The sequence below is a fragment of the Crinia signifera genome, chromosome 3, assembly GCF_055691185.1.
Source record: "Crinia signifera chromosome 3, ASM5569118v1, whole genome shotgun sequence".
Classification (NCBI taxonomy): Eukaryota; Metazoa; Chordata; class Amphibia; order Anura; family Myobatrachidae; genus Crinia; species Crinia signifera.
In genome coordinates this window covers 83,226,950-83,241,920 of record NC_139219.1, presented here as the reverse complement: position 1 = coordinate 83,241,920, position 14,971 = coordinate 83,226,950, and the positions used below count along the sequence as shown (strand labels likewise).

The 14,971-nt window shown below is 39.6% G+C and overlaps 1 protein-coding gene across 2 annotated transcripts in view; it reads left to right on the top strand.

The window, feature by feature from the left end:
* Positions 1 to 14,971, top strand: part of TTC27 (tetratricopeptide repeat domain 27) — a 414,154-nt gene that overhangs the window by 164,757 nt on the left and 234,426 nt on the right. The window lies entirely within an intron of this gene.

Below are 14,971 nucleotides of genomic sequence, written 5' to 3'. Positions count from 1 at the left end.
GCTGTCTATGGGGGGCTGTGCCAACTATCTATGAAGGGCTGTGATGTCTATGGGGGCTGTGCTAAATACCGCAGTATACAGATGGAGCCACGCTCATCTGTAGTGCTGGCACTCAGAGATGACCTGTCACAATGCGCCGATCACTGGGACAGAGACTGTGTGAGATACTCACGCATCTATTGCTGTGAATGGGATGCGCGAGAGCTGCATGAGTAAGTGTGGCGCCATCTGTAGCTTAGTGGTCCACAGGCTTTGTTTAATTTTTTAATGAGGCCCACACTGTCTTAACCCCTTGAGTGGTGGGTTTTGCTGGGGCAGGACAAACCTACCAGGGCATTTTTTGACTTTCCATGCTTTGTCATCCGCGTGGTCTCTGCATGGCAATCAAAGCGCTACACTAATTGGTGGTCCACGTGCTGGGGTGTTGACATTGATAACAAAAACAGTGTTGACCTTTTGCTTGCGTCAACCTTGCGTTTGTCACTGTTGACCTTTTGTCATTGTCGACCTAGTGCATGTTGGCCTTTGGCTGTGGACCTAGTCTGTCCACAATCACGAAGTGATTCGTCCCATTTATACATCTTTTATTTTTGTGCCATATGGCACCAAACCCCTGGCTCAAACGAGAGTTTCCTGTGGCCATGAGTGCAGCTATAGTGGTTGCAGGGGATGGCCAGGAGCTAAGGGGGCCCGTCTCCAGTAATACCGGCACAGCGGTCACATGGTTGTCTTCCAAACTAAGCAATTGAAGGCCTAATTTATAGATTTTTTTCAATGTGTGTAATCACAGGCTCTGTACTACGCATAATCAGATTTGTGTCTGTGGCAATAGTCCCAGTGCCTGTTAAACCACTGCTTGATGCTGCATCTTCAGACATAGCAGCAGATCACAAAAGCCTACTTGGCATCTTTCTACTACAGGCATTCCTCCAAACAATCCCATTTTTTTTGGGACATTCCAGCAGGGTCCCACGGTGGGGGGGGGGGGGGGCGATTGGGAGTCCCCCCCTGACACCCGTGAATAGACGTGGCATCTATTCCTGCAAACAGAGGGGCAGGGAGCATGGTCAGCAGCTCACAGAGCCGTTAGCCATGCCCCTGCAGAGGCAACAACGGGGCGTGGCCTCTCTGGAGGATATGGGGTTTTTGGATATAGATCCACAAACTGGTCTGCGCTACTGTTTGAGCAGCCCAATATGAGAGGTTACTGTGGGGATTGCTGGAAAGCAGAATATATCGGGCGCTTGTTAAAATAATAAAGAGAATTTTGAAAAAAAATAGGGATTTTTTGCTGCAGGGAGTGGTAAGGGTGAGAGAGATAAAGTAAAGCGAATAAGTTGTTGTAGAATAGTTGGTGAGATTTGTTAGGGGTTAGGCAGAACAAGTGCTGTTTGCAAGAAGGAAGAATAATGGAATAGAAATAAAAAAAAAAAAAAAAAAATAATAATAAAAAAAAAAAATGTTTTTTTAAATAAATAAAAATAAAATATAAAATAAAAATAAAATTAAATTAAATTGAAATAGATAAAATAAATAAATACAAGCAAAAATGAATAAAAAAAAAATATATATAAATAAAATTAAAACCAATAAACAAATAAAAAGACTATTGCGGCATGTTTACAATTCCCTTGTAGGAATAGGTAAGGAGGATAACAGTCCAGCTTGTCTAACTCACCCTAACTAGTCCTGCCTGGGGTCCGTTTTTTATGGACGCTCCGGGCGGCACGGGTCCTGCGCTTGTATGCGCCGGGCTTCTGTCGGGTTTCTTAGATATCGGCAGAGCGGCGGCTTGAAGCGGCTGTGGATCTCGGCTGTGGCTGGTTCTTCTACTACCTCCTATAGTACACACCCAACGCGTTTCACATCGGGTAGATGCTTTGTCAAGAACCACCAGATTACGTAAAATCAGCTTTATGCTTCTTGCACACAAAATGACTCCAGTTATTGCCAACCCTGTACTGATATTATGCAGCGCCAGGGGACGCTCAGCACAGATCCTGCCTTATACTACCGGTATATACCGATAGCTCTAACGATATCTAAGAAACCTGACAGAAGCCCGGCGCATACAAGCACAGGACCCGTGCCACCCACTGCCGCCCGGAGCATCCATAAAAAACGGACCCCAGGCAGGACTAGTTAGGGTGAGTTAGACAAGCTGGACTGTTATCCTCCTTACCTATTCCTACAAGGGAATTGTAAACATGCCGCAATAGTCTTTTTATTTGTTTATTGGTTTTATTTTTATATTTATTTTTATTTTTATTAATTTTTGCTTGTATTTATTTATTTTATCTATTTCAATTTAATTTAATTTTTATTTTATATTTATTTTTATTTTTTATTTTATTTTTATTTCTACTCCATTATTCTTCCTTCTTGCAAACAGCACTTGTTCTGCCTAACCCCTAACAAATCTCACCAACTATTCTACAACAACTTATTCGCTTTACTTTATCTCTCTCACCCTTACCACTCCCTGCAGCAAAAAATCCCTAATTTTTTCAAAATTCTCTTAATTACCTCTCTGGAGGATAGCAAGCTTAGGCCACACCCCCAAAATTTCAGCTGTGTCCCTCTTTAGATCCATACAATGTTGGGAGGTATGACTACAGGCACCTCCTGCCACTTTTGCACATTTTGCAAACCAACTTCATCCAAAGATATGTGTATGTGGACACAACTGTAGATCAAACATTCAAAATGCTGCTTTCACTTTCTATTATAGATGTCCAACAGGTAAGAGAAGGAATTCTCTATCATTTCTTTAAAACATTAATTTATTTTACAAAAGTAGATTGATATGTATTATGCACAGTTTCTGTTAATACTGGCTACTTTAGTTTTACTCTGCAATTTAGATTTCCAATTCAACGCACCTCACCCCCATTCACACCTGCCCCAGCTGCAGTGCACATGGTTTTGTCCATTTTGAGAACAAATTTTCCCTACAATCAGATCTGAATTTGTTACCTTTCTAGATGTATATTTGCAGATTTGTCTCTGTCCTTTTAATACATACTAGACATGTTCATTTAAAACAGAAAATAAGAGTAAAGATAAAAAAAATCAAAAGCTACAGTATTTAAATTGAAAGATTGTTGTCTCAAAGCATGAAATGATGTGCTTTAATAAGCACCAGGAAACGGTTATAAACCACATATGCTTTTTGAGAGTGAGAACATCAGAACGTGTGCTTTGTCACTGTATAAACTTTTGCAGGATTAATCACACATACTTAAATAGCAGCATATCTCTTCAACATGCAGCCACTATATAATGCCATGAATACAATATATATATATATATATTAGTTGGCCCATGCCAATTTTCGTTGATGGGCCAAAAGTAATTTTTTTAACTTTGATTTGTAAACAAACAATACAGAATTTGTCAGAAGAGGAGAACTTCATCTTTAAAATGGTACTTCATTTATCAATTTTTATTATCTAACACATCCGATTTGAAGTGATTTCTAAGTCAGATACGGGTCAAATCGGACTAATGTATGGGGGCCTTTAAATTGGGAGAGCCGCCACATCTTCTATCTATATTCATACCATTAAGTTATGCTCCCTTATTTTTGCAAAACACACTGATAGCATTGTTTACAGAAGGATTTCTAATCCTCTGTATGTTCCATTGAGCACCGTTGAGCCATAATTTGTCAGTGGAAAGAACTTTTTGCCATTAACTGGCTGCAGCCAGGTTTTCCTCGCAAGACTTTTCTGAAATAAATATCAGAAAAGTTGTCCAAGTGCCACGGACCACTTGTGGATGGCTTCAGAAAACCTGGAGTTAGCAGGTACTATTGTTGTAAAGACAATAATAAGTAATGCACCGTGGCCTGTATGCATGTTCACCACACAAGAGTCCATTGCTGAAGGAAAAGCATGTTGCAGCTTGTTTAATGTCTGAAACTTTCTTGAATCACGGCACCCTAGAGTATTGGCATTTTTTTTTACGGTACCCTTAGGATAAAGAAAATATACTGATAAATTTGAAAACAAATATTAAATTAAGTTAATTGAGCTTTCCTGTTATCGTTAGGTTTTAGTTATGTGGTGGTGTCCACATGTTTTACGATTTTCCTATAACATTCTTCATAAAAAATGTCATCAAACTGAGACACCCCTGCTAGAGCTTTGCGACACCCCAGGGTGCCCAGTCACACAGTTTGACATACAGGTGATTTAAAAGGGCAAACAGTTTCTACGAAAATAATAGGAAGGAAAATGACGGCGAGGAGCCTTTTTCATGGTGAAGGTCAATGTTACATGGAGTAAGTGAGCATGGCAGTGCCCTTCCTTGAAATAGACTTAAATTGTAGGTGACCGATTACTCGCCAACAGGGATATTGTAGTTACACCCAGGCCTATACAGTTTGTTCAAGTCCATATCCGGTGGATAGAATCCTTTTAGTAAGCACACCGTTTTGAACATGATAATATGTCATGGTTACTACATGGCAGACCGCACCATTACAGTATATTTGATAGACGTGAAGGTAGGAATTGTGTGTATAAATTACTTTTCTTTTGGCTAGGTTTTACAAACCTAGATTTGCCATACGATATGGATGTGTAGGAAACATCTAGGGAATTATATTTAGTTTATCAGAATTACAGCATTTAGCCATCCACCTTGACTGATTTGCAGACATTCACTAACCTCATGACAGACAATTAGGGTTACATTTACGAAGATGGGAGTTCTATTGAGGATGGGATGTTGCCCACCGCAACCAATCAGATTCCATTTAATATTTATTTACCACCTACTAGAAGATAATAGATAGAATCTGATCGGTTGCTATGGGCAACAGCCCATCGTCCATTGAACTTCAATTTCCTCCTTAGAAGCCAACATAATTTTAACAAAGAGGTAAGTTCAGCAGTAACTAATATAACATTGCAAATAATGTAACATTCCTGTGATATGCATCTTCTTTTTTAAATAAAGTGTTTTTATTGTGCAAAGTATTGCAAATTACATAGAGAATTGAACTATATAACACTTTTTATGAGAATCATAACTTCGTTCCATAACTGAGCATTCTATGATGTACATCAATCATTAATTTGGTAATGATCTATGTATAACTATTTGTAAGACAGATATGCATCTTCAGATGAACAGGTGACTTTTCGTGTAATCCCTGTAGAGATTTGTATACAAGCCATGAGTCTGAGGGCCAGAAGCATCAAAAGTGATAGAATGGAGAGTGATAAACAGCCAGCCAATCAGCTCCTACCTGCCATGTCACAGTCTGTGTTTGAAAAATGTCAGGCAGGAGCTGATTGGTTGCTTGTTTATCACTCTCTATTTTATCACTTTTGAAGCTTAGTCCATCTGGCCCTACATCTTTATGAAAATAAATTCTAACCCCTTATGACAAGTGCCTGTGGACAGTGACACTTTCCTAACCGCTTTTATTAGCAATAAATACTCCTTGTACTATTTTTGGTCAAATGTTGTTGACAAAGTGGTCACTGTTATTTTCAGTGGTCTCTATTTTAAAAGGCACCTAACCCAAACGCTGACAGTAGATCAAAGCTACACATGGCTTTATGCCAGCGTGCCTAAGAGCACAACTTATCAATAAATCAGCTTCATTTAGAGACATTTCAAATGGAGCTGTAACATAATATTATGCTTCTTAATTACTTGAATTACAAATGTAAAGTTTACTTACTGCTGTATTTATGGGTATACTGGTGCTCATTACATTCTCCTCCTAGACCTACTATATCTGTATCCTATAACTTTTTTTTTAATTTGTTGTTTTTTTTTATGTATAAATGACAGCAATAAAAATGCACATATCTAAAATTATTGTACACAAAAAAACAGTCATGCTCTAAGATTATAAAACATCAAATAAAACAAAATACAGAGGATTTGTACAAGAAGATGAGAAGAGTTTAATTGTATACAAGAGGTTATTCATTGCATTAAGTAGGGAAATAACAATACAGTACATAAATAATGGAACAGAGGTTACCGTAAAGTATGGTGTTGCCTGTGACAAAGGGTCTGACTTGACTCTACTGGTCTGATCCAATAATGGCAATGATGGTGACTAGGGAGAAGCAGTGCATGGCGGAAATGCCAGAAGGAGACCGGGGTGGCAGAGGGTGACTAGGTTATAGACAGAGGGTGGCTGTGGGTGTTATGGGGATTGCAGCTGATGATTAGTGAGAGGCAGAGGGTGAGTAAGAAATGTGCCCTTTTGGGGATGAGAACCACTGCACTAGATGGTGTAGTTCTATATTTCCGTATTACTTTTTATTGCAATACTACTGTATATAGAATCTAGTTTTGTAATACAGTAGGAATGATTACATGTGAAAGCAAGAATGTGATTATTATATCCTAAAAATATTCTGTCATAACATGCTCTGACACATAATTCTTCAGTCTTGATGTTTAATCTGGCTTATCTTTATGTCATTTTATTAAGTGCATATTCAAACTATTCTGTGTTTCTTCAGCTATTTTAGGGTTAGAATGGGCTAATAATTATTTTGTAGCATACTATTCCAAATGCGCCCCCTCCTTCCGTACGCTGACTCTTCCTTTTGTTTGTTTTGCATAAACATCCATTTGCAGCTTGCGTGTGGGGAAAAAAATAATTAGATGGCCGACAACCATCAAATTATGTCTACAGAGCTCGCAGATGTAAGACACCTCTCTGGTATCTTACATCTGCGAGCGCCCTGTGCAGGAAGTGGGAAGTGGACAGCTGCCGGCCCCCGCACCCGCGTCATCGGGAAATTACCATGGGAATGCCCATGTTGCCCGCACTCACACACACAGGGTAGCGAATTGACCTGAATAAGGTTCTATGTAAACACTGAATTTCTGACTGTTCATATACCTGTAACCTTCTGTGAAAATTCCTGTGAGTATACAGTATACTTACATACCATACCAAGCATTAGGCATGGAAACTACTGATCCTAGTGTAACCACTGGCCAGATGTGGACCCTCTCTGCTCCTGGAGTATGTGCCCTTGGACCTGGAATGACCACAATAAAGGTGTGCTTCAAACTTGCCCTTTTTGGAAGCATCTAACATGTATTGTAGACAAATAAACAGAATGAATCAAAGGAAAGCGAACAATCAAGCCAGAGAGTTGGGGGATCAGAGTCAAATAATTATAATAGCCTGCCTATCAAAATTGGCAGAATGTATTTACAGGCCAGGGACTGTGATTGCCATAGTAAGAGTGGTCAGGGCTCCGGTGCTTTCCAAGAAATGAAGTGTATTCCGTTACATGGTGGAGTGTGGAGTACCTTGTATATGGAGTATTTCGTACATTGCACTCTACCGCCTGTCCTGAGGACAGCCTCCAAGTGTAGGATCTAGCTAAATAAAAATAAATAAATATAAAGCAGGGCATGTGTCTTAACCTTTGTATAGCTAGATAAAAGGATATCAAGAATAAAACAGCAATTTTATCCAAAAATCTGCAAGCTAGATATAAAACACAAAGGACACCGTAAGTGACAATATATTATCACATGTGTTGGGCTAAATAATGTAGAATCTTTTCAAGGAGCCAAGGAAGATACAAATCCATTGGTGTCACTAGCTATGACCTCCAAAATGTAGATGCCTGCAACTATTCATTAGGCATGTTAGCTGGCTCCTGGGATTTGCCCAGGCCTATTATGACTAATAAATTATACGGTATGTATAAATGTATGTATATATAGATTTTTCCCATTGATTTTTAGAATTCTGAATGCAAGATGACAGAACATTGACGCAAAGTGTTTTAGGAAATGTCCAACCTCCCTTCTAATAATAATAATAAAAAAAAATTGGATGCAGTTTAAAGCACCTTGTACAATACAGCTTTCATGCATCCCATAAATAAGAATGAATTCTTGAAATGCAACATGTCAAACACACTCATTTATGTTAAACTAGGAAGTTTTTCCTCTTACAGCATTGGTAATATAAAACTCTGCAGGCTGTAATCAAAGCCATTTGTATGAATTTATTTGGTATGTAGTAAACCTCTAAACTCCTACAGAAAAAAAAACTTCATTGTGATTTCTGGTCTACAAAGGTATTTTCTGAATGCATTTGTAACTATTGTGGAACCTATGGCAAGAAGGGGGAGAGTGGTGAGAGGCCTACTCTCTCTGTAGTACACATGCAAATCACAGGATCCCGATAGCAATCATTAGGTGAATGTCTCTGTGTTCTGGTCATGCACGCAGAAAGAAAATGGGAGAAAGGAACAGCTATTGATTTTTTTACATTGAAAAAATACTTTGAAATAATGCTTCTTTTTTTCTAAAAATAAAACAAATGTAATAGAAACAAGTGTACAAAAGAAGACAACCCTGGGAGAAACGAAGAAATCTAAAAGTGAAAGCAGTCACAGAAAAGCAGACTGATTAATCAAGACAACTACAGTTTTCCCCAAAAGGCAATCGAAACTGAACTAATGAAATATTGGGGTAACTAAGTGCCGTTATGGGGAAGAATCGGTGTCAGCACAAGTTAGTGCTCATTCCTCTTCTCCCCATGTATTAAAAAGGATATGTGTTTTTATCGGTGCCCCGATATGCTGATATGCCGGGCAGTGTATGAACGGTTATTGACACTGAACATCTAGTATGCTGAAGTGGAGGAGTTAAACTACCCTCTGGTGATACCTGCTGGTGCACACAGCAAATCGGCTTCAAACTGATTGGCTATGTCTTTCCTCCCAGCCACCAAATCCTCTTTGTGGCTGGGAGGACCTCTCCCTGCTTTGGTGATGGGGGCTATTATGCTGGCAGCTGTCAAAATAGATGGTTGCATGTGTTGGGACTGTTCTTACATTTCCCCGCACATCAGGGTACTATTTTATAGATAGCAGCGACGATATAGACAGGGGCGCATAGTGCCCCTCTCACCTTGCACACAGTGCTGCTGTAATACATGGGCGGAAGCTGTATCAGTGCATATAACTGTGCTGATATCACTCCTTCCCATATTGCCGGGTCATATACAGTATATACTCCTGACACCCTCTCTTTCTCTAATTCTAATCTAAATATTTAGATTCTTATTTCTTGTCATCATAGACCCCCGTTTCTCTCCCCCTGTTTGTATATTTCCTGAACATGAGATTTTTCTAGACAATATAGAAACATAGAATTTGACGGCAGATAAGAACCACTTTGCCGGTCTAGTCTGCCCCTTTTTTAAACATGTTACCTCAAACCATATTTGATCCTTATTTTTTGGAATGATATCAATATGCCTATCCCAAGCATGTTTAAATTGTTCTACTATATTTGCCTCTACCACCTCTGATGGGAGCCTATTCCACTTATCTACTACTCTTTCTGTGAAGTAATTTTTCCTCAAATTTCCCCTGAATTTTCCTCCCTCTAGTTTCAGTGCATGTCCTCGTGTTCTGTTGCTCCTCTTCCTGTGAAGAATGTCTCCCACCTGTACCTTGTTAAAACCCTTGATATATTTGAAAGTTTCTATCATGTCCCCCCTACCCTTCTCTGCTCTAAACTATACATATTAAGATATTTTAGTCTTTCCTGGTACGTTTTGTGATGTAGGCCATGCACCATTTTAGTTGCCCTTCTTTGTACAGTCTCTAATGTGACGGGGTATATCTATGTGTGTATATATATATATATATATATATATATATATATATATATATATATGTATATATATATATATATATATATATATATATATATATATATATATATGGAGAAAAATGGGGTATTCAGGGTGCGCTAAAAAGACCTTATACAATTGAACTGTACAATTCAAATGATAATAAAAAACAATTTATTAAAAAAGTTGCTCACAGGAGCGTAGCAGTTTATAAACAAGGTCCAATTACAGATACTGTGAACTGATAGTATAACAATCTGTACACTTAAATGGTAGATGGATGTCCATAAACGACAGTTAATCCCAACGCGTTTCGTCGTTCACACGACTTCCTCAGGGGCATGGTGTAATATGATTGTCAAACGGATTTATGGTTGAACTCTAGGATACTCCTAGGAAGCGCAATATTTTGGCTGTAGAGACTTGATGGATATACAAATATAGGCCACTACGGCTAGTGGACACCACGCCTATATTTGTATATGGGTATGGGAATAGAGATTCTCGATGTGAAAAAAAGGTATTTAGTCTTCCAGTCAATGTAGAGTGAACTGCTAGGCTCCAGGTGGATATCAGTTCACAGTATCTGTAATTGGACCTTGTTTATAAACTGCTACGCTCCTGTAAGCAACTTTTTTAATAAATTGTTTTTTATTATCATTTGAATTGTACAGTTCAATTGTATAAGGTCTTTTTAGCGCACCCTGAATACCCCATTTTTCTCCATTTCTTTAACTGGGTCCCATCTAACAGGGGATCCTTTCAGGGTTGCAGCTCTCTCTGTTACTCCCATTGAGCGCACTGTGTGGCCCATCCTTTGCCATTCCCCATATATATATATATATATATATATATATACATATATATATATATATATATATATATATATATATATATATATATATATATATACACACACACACATATGGTACTTGTGTATTATCATGGCGCCAGGCTACGCTACGTTTTCAGAGTAGGCTAAGCTACGTTGTCAGTATAGCCCAGGCATGTCCAACGTTGGCCCTCCAGATGTTGTGAAACTACACATCCCAGAATGCTTTGCAATAGTTTTAGCATTCTCTAATAGCAAAACTGTGGCAAAGCATCCTGGGATGTGTAGTTTCACAACATCTGGAGGGCCAACGTTGGACATGCCTGGTATAGCCCATCAGCTGCCTAGCGTAGTCAGCGTAGTGTCCCCGTGGCAGCCCTGCGATGTCAGCGTAGTGTCCCCGTCTGGCACTGTTCTGTCCCTGTGAGCTGCAGCTCTGTCCCCAGCATTCCTGGTAAGCCTAGTGAGCGCCTCTTACACAGCGCCAGTAACCGCCAGATCCCCCTATGCTGGCGGATGCCGGCTGAGTGTTTCATACGCTTGTGCGTCTCAGTGATTCTTGCGGCAGGTACGGCAACCCTGCCCGTGTCCGCTTCAGGGAGATGGACAGGGCTAGGGGTAGGTAACGCGTGCGTCTCATGCTCAATGGCGAGATGCGGTGCTTAAGTGCGTCTCATGCACAATAAAGGACTAATTTGCCAGTGCTCCATGTTACATACTGGCAAATGCTTCCATTTCAAACCCCCACTATCCATGCCAGCCCGAAGCGGGGCGAGCGCCTCGTGGGTATGCGGTAGGTGCCCTCCCGACCTGTTCATACCGCCGCTATCCACCTCTGCGTGGAGTTGATTGAAAGTGTGGTGAGCACAGCAAGCCCAAAGCGCGGTGAGCAGACGTGGAATACACTCATGTAATATGCGTCCCCGTGTGGGGCTCACTGCGCTCACCATGCTTCGGGCTCGGTGGCTTGCTGAGCTCTCCACACTTTTATAAAATCAACTCCACACCAACGTGGAAAATGGGGGTTTTTCACATACACATTCACACCTGTCATGTCAGGCAGGTTAAAAATTGTCAATGGTTTCCACACAATGTAATAAGCGCTGACACAACGCTGACTGACTACGCTAACTGCGTAAAGCTGACTGACTTTGCTGGCTGCAGGAACATGATGCTGATACTGACAGGGACGCTGACTGATTGTCCTGATCAAACTCTATAGATGGGTTTAACCATGAATAACACAATGTGAAAAGTACCATTTGCGTGATAAAATGGGTCACACTTCCTTCCTGCAGCCAAACATGCCCAGGCGGAGCTACAATTGAATAGTTTTGTTGGATTCCATTTGCTGGTTGCCGGCACGCGTTAGAATTAAATTCCTTCCTATGAATGCAGTCTATTGATCTGTATGAATGAATATCCTCTCTGAGGCATTAATTGCCATAAACTGTTAGCAGTTGGTCACATCGTTGAGCTATGACCATTAGTGAGCCCCATGAATTACAAAGCCTCGATGATCTACTGTAAATAGATTCTGTGGGATTAAGATGATTACCATGAATATTGGTTTAGGCATAAAATGGTTTCACAAGTTCACTAACCAAAAAAAGTTGCCCTTCATTTATATTTTTCTTTTATCGAACATTTTTGTAATTGTGCTTCTAGCTCACATCATTTCATTTAAATGATGTGGTGTCATATGCGGTTGTCACTGTGACAGTTGCGTATGCTACGTGTGTAACTTTGCATTGTGCAGTTAGAACAAATCCCTGAAAATGGTGTTCTGCTCAAAAATGGACCAAACACAGTAATTCTGTATGAAGATTTCTGGCTGCCTCACCTCTTAGTGCTAACAAACAAGATCCATTACAGCCACATCAATCTTGAAGATGGAAGCGCTGTGAGATCTGATCACCTTGATAGTGATCCCTGACATTCCCAAGTGATGATGACAGCTTCGCCAGACGCTGATTGCAGCCAGACCCTCATAGTAATGAATTGGCTAAAGACTGAAAGCGGTTTTAACATACGAATGAGATAAGCAAATGTGACGTGCCCTTGAAGTTGAAAAATGAATAGAATTGCTTGAGGAAAGTTGGATTTGTTTTGTTGGGAGTACACACACTCCCATTACCACATTATTTATTTAGTCTACTGCAAGAGGCATTTGCGTACTTTAAACAGGTTTAACCTCTCGTGCTTAATCTCATATATATTGTGACGTTACAAATTTTACGGCTAGAGAACATAATTACTTTGCTATATGCAGGATGTTTGAGACAGTCACTCAAATGATCCAACTACTGTGGTCATCTACTACAGTTTTCTCTACCCATCATGTGTCAGGCAGAACATTTCTGTTTACTTACAGTATGTACACACATGGAATTTGTACTTTATTCAATATAAGCTGCTATTGCTGGATTAGGACTGTGCATCTACTGTATGTCTTACTATGTTTAAACCTATTCACATACTGTATACAGTATGTTCTCCTTTTTTCATTTTTTTCATTGCTGTCAGATTGTGTGTTGTCCTGTATATAAATGTTGATTATAGACTTGCATTGTACCCTAGTGATGCTAGACCAGTTACTTTGCCTCTTAGTGTCTTAGAAGCTAAGATTAAATGGTACTTGTTTAGTTTCACGGCGGCGGATATATCGGATGCGATATCGGCCGATATATCGACTGATCCGATGCGATCCGATGCAATTTTTTACCTGTTCATAACCCCACTATCCACTACGTATGGAGCTGATTTTATATAGTGTACCGAGCCCAAAGCGTGGCGAGCGTACGCGGATTACTGCGCTCGCAACACTATATAAAATCAACTCCATGCGTAGTGGATAGTGGGGTTATGAACAGGTAAAAAATCGCATCCGTGAAACTAAACAAGTACCAATTAAATTGTATACACTGTTGGTCAAGTAAGCCGAGTCTGCAAAACTATATGGGCAGTGCTGTGTAAACTTGCATCTACAGTAGTATACAATAATTAAAGGTTGAATAGTATGGGAAATATGTAAAATAAGCAAATGCAAAAAGCTTTTTTGGGGCTGGTTCTATTTCTCATGAAAGTGGCGTTATCTGTGGGCAGCCAGGGAAGCCTGACTTACAATCTCATGCTAATGTGACATTCCACAGAGTAAGGATTTGTGCATCTGCAAACCTGGAAGCTGTGGCGCCCATTGTTTGTGTACAAACCATATGCGATTCTATCATTACGATATCGGTAGCCACGATGAGCAGGGCGGGGGGGAGGGGCATTGTGCAGCATGGCCCTCATTTTAATATATATTGTAACCTTTAATGGAAATCACTTGTTAAATTGGATAGGTCCTTTAGATAATGTTTGCCATTCAATCAAATTTCTCCAACTCTGCCATTACAATCCATGTGACTTATCCTTAAAATTTGGACTGATATGGCAGATGTTGGGAAACAGTGATTTATATAGCATAATGTATGAGGCTACTGGTGGAATAATCAAATCTATTATCAAAAGCTCACACTTGGAAACAAGACTACAAAATCAACCAACACATCAAGACAAGCAAAGACCCGGTCTATGACTAATGTAACTGAGGAGCAATGTTTTCTACCAACCATGGAGGCGCAGGTACTTGAGTTAAAGATATCTTCTATGTCCGCTAAGCTATTGTGACACCAATAGTGTTCAACTGACCCCAATTGGTCAAGTCCCTGAATCTGTACTAGTGAAACAATATAAGGAAATATAGTCAATTTAAAAAAATTGTACACCATCAGACAGATATCAGAGTCTTCAAACAAGAAAACAGTTACTATAGTCAAATAGAGCTCTAGTTCAATCTAAAGGAATTTCCAAACTGCCAATGACCACCATAAAATGCTGGCTCCCCCACATAGTAATACATTTCTTTACTTAGTAGGGACCCTGTATTTTGCCAGATCACGTAGCCATCATGAGTTTCTACAGCTACACCGATGTATTGAGTAATATCTGATGATGGTACGTTCACAGTTTATTATGTGAAGGAGCCAGTGAAAGATGAGCATTCTAATGGATAAGAACAGAATACTTTTTAGATTAGACTGAAATCCATTACAGCTCGGAGTCACCTATTGGAAATGTCTGGCCAAAAGTATGTTCTTCATTTCTGGATGTATAGTTTAATAAGCATAGATGGCAGTGTGTGCCAAACTTGAGGAAACGCTTGCTTTCCCCTTTAGGACAAATTACTTTGGAATGTAGTATTATAAAAGCGATATGCACATAAATGTAACTAGACCTAATTTATGTGCACAAGAAATTGCATTTGGCAAACTGACTTCTCTTCCCTTATTTAATACTCTCTCACAAAGCTTTGTAGTTGCCTGAAGTACATATAATCTTTAAAGTCAGCTTCTTTTTTTATTCTGCAGAACTTTTCTACGTACAAGTATTTACTTTTCTTTAGAACAGTTTTATTTGAATATAAATAATAATGATTCTTCCAC